At 29.9% G+C, this 2,759-nt stretch overlaps 1 long non-coding RNA gene across 1 annotated transcript in view; it reads right to left on the bottom strand.

Moving 5' to 3' along the window:
• Positions 1-700, bottom strand: part of LOC100806289 (uncharacterized) — a 13,411-nt gene extending 12,711 nt beyond the window's left edge. Inside the window, exons 1-2 of the long non-coding RNA XR_005887108.1 lie at positions 327-700; positions 72-245 (exon numbers count right to left, since the gene is read on the bottom strand). This is a non-coding gene — a long non-coding RNA (uncharacterized lncRNA). The remainder of the gene's footprint in view (positions 1-71; positions 246-326) is intronic.
• Between the last annotated feature and the right edge of the window lie 2,059 nt (positions 701-2,759).

Here is a 2,759-nt window from a genome sequence, read left to right as displayed (position 1 = left end):
CGCACGGTTGTCCACTGGGGGTCCCCGCTATGTAATGATCATAAAGCGAGCACAAACAAGGAACTACTGACCAGACAGGAGCTAATCTGCAACGCTTTATCTTTCAGGTGAGGTTGAATAGTGAGCTGGTGAGATCCAATTTTCAGCGTTTTTGAACTCAAAGCTTCCTTGGAACTCTGATTGGGCGGCTTGAAGCGCGTTAGTGTGTCCACGAACCATGCATGGTTGTCTTTCAACTTCTTCGCCTAAATAAACATCAAAAGGATTCATGTAAGTGCACAAATTCAGACACATACGAAGGCAAACGGAGATTGTTGAAAGTGTACCAAATTCGGGGGGAGATCTGAGGTCAGAGAGGAATTCTCAAGCTCAGAGAAGAGGACAGTGAATGAGTCCCACCACAGAGACGCGTCGACGGAACTGGTATCAGCCATTGTTAGAGGAGAGAACGAGAACGAAGAAGAGAAAGTTAAACCCAAACACTGCGAAACACACAGCAATGGAAGGGTTTAGTTTAATTTATTTTTTTTTCATTTGATTTTTTTCCTTTTCGCGATTTCCTTGCTCTGACCGATTGCGATTGTCTTGTGTTGCCCGAGCTGCTGGCTTACAATGTATTTATGCATCATTTTCTAACTTTCTTATTTTTAATTCATATTTTCGTTCCTCTAAAAAAATTATATATTACAATAATTTATATAATATTATTTTATGTGTCTATCTTTCTATGTATCATTTGTTACATTTTATTTTTTTTCCTTTTTTTATTATAAGATTTGTTGTTTAAATATAATTTTTCAAAAATTTATATTTTTTTCTTATCATCATATTAGTGCTTCCAAAAATAATCCTTAGTGATTAATTTTTATTAAAATTGTGAGTACACTTAAAAATAAATATTTTTTTCTTAACATAATTTATTCTATATTCAAAAATTAAATAAATTCAAATCTTAGATTACTCGATTACAAGTTATATTACTTATCAACCAGTTGATTCTTTAAAAAAATCATATTTTAGTTTAATTTTGTAGCTTTGTTTAAATTAAGTTTATTATCTCAAAATTTTATTCAATAATTAATAAAAATATATAATGTAAACTTGTATAAATTCATAAAATTAAAATATATAAAATATTTAAATAAAAATTATAATAACAAAATATTTCAAAAAAAAAATATTTTTTGCCTTGAATATATTTTTAATCAATAAAATATGATATTTTATATTTTTATTTTTATTTTTCTATAATAAAAAAAAAGGTAGTGTAGTTTTTTTTTTGTTTCTTACAAAAATTAAGGTATTTCGTTGATAATATTTGGGTAAACACATGAGGGGTGTAATGATAAACTTTGACATCTGATGCCTTCCTTGCAAGCAAGTATGCAACAGAATTAACTTATCTCTTTATAAATTCCACTTTAAAATTTGGGTTCTGCACAAATATGGCTTTACAATCAGCAATGATATATCCAATCTTAGTAACATCTCTAACAAAATAGTTAATTTTATCAACAAATATTTTGCAATTGGACTCCAAAACAACATGAGAAAGGCTGAGATCTGTCATCCATTAGAGAGCTTTTCCTTCAGTGTTATTCCTTCATGGATACTCTGAGTCTGTCCTGGCTAGCATAAAAGCCCCAGATTCATCTCTACAACAAAATCACCAACCGGTAGTATTTCCCACTTTCAGCAAAACTCAGGAACTGCATATACTCCTCCATGAATAAGTGGATTGTGACCTAAGTTTGCATCCAAATATTCTTCCCAAGAAAGTATTTGGCTCTTAAAATCCTAGCAACCTGAGCATTACATGTTTCTAAATCCCACTCCCCCTTCATCTTTACTTATTGAGAGATTATCACAAGACAACCATTGTATGCCTTTGTGGCCACGACTTTTTGCCCCCCACCAAAAAAAATTCATCATCTTCTGCAATTCGCCACCCAGTGAGTGACGGAAGAGATACACACTGGTAAAATTTGGCACTGCATGCGCAATAGCTTTGATAAGAACTTCCCTTCTAGCAACTGAGATTGATAGTCCCTTCCATGAGTTTAGCTTGCTCCACAATCAATCCTTGATATATTTAATATGTCACGTGATAAGAATTTATTATGTCACGTGACAAGATTTTATTTTAATATACAATTAACTCGATTGTGAAAATATATTCATAATTTCAAAATCACCTAAAATTTTACATATTCTCATTAAGCACTAATTAATAAGTGATCAAACTTTAAAATATATATATATATACTTAAGTATCACTTTTATCCACATAAAATATCCTATTTTTTAAGTTCTTCAATAATTTGTGTACAATTTTTTTATTATATTTTAGTTCCTATAAAATTTATAATTTTAGTTTTTATTGTCAGATAATGACATAACAATGATCTATTAACTTCTCATATTATGAATGAGTTTGACACAGAATAATCTTATAATTTTTTTGTTTTAATCTCTCATTAACTAATCAAACATCATCCATTGTTATAAACATACATTAAAAACACAATGACTAGATGAGTTGTCAACATCGATGTTATCATCCGTTAATGTTGTACTTAACAAAGGGACAAAAGACCAAAAAGAAAAAAAAAATACTATGACTAAAATTGCCTAAAAATGACATGTAGTTGGAAGCAGGTCTAATTGTCATTATAATGTCATGATCTCGAAGAGAATAATGGATAAGAAATATGGTTGATGTCAATCAAATTTATCTTTTTTAAGTTATATATTTTTAT

This window comes from Glycine max, chromosome 11 (assembly GCF_000004515.6).
Source record: "Glycine max cultivar Williams 82 chromosome 11, Glycine_max_v4.0, whole genome shotgun sequence".
NCBI classification, from domain to species: Eukaryota; Viridiplantae; Streptophyta; class Magnoliopsida; order Fabales; family Fabaceae; genus Glycine; species Glycine max.
Note: the sequence above shows the minus strand (reverse complement) of the source record. Positions and strands in the feature narration are given on the sequence as shown.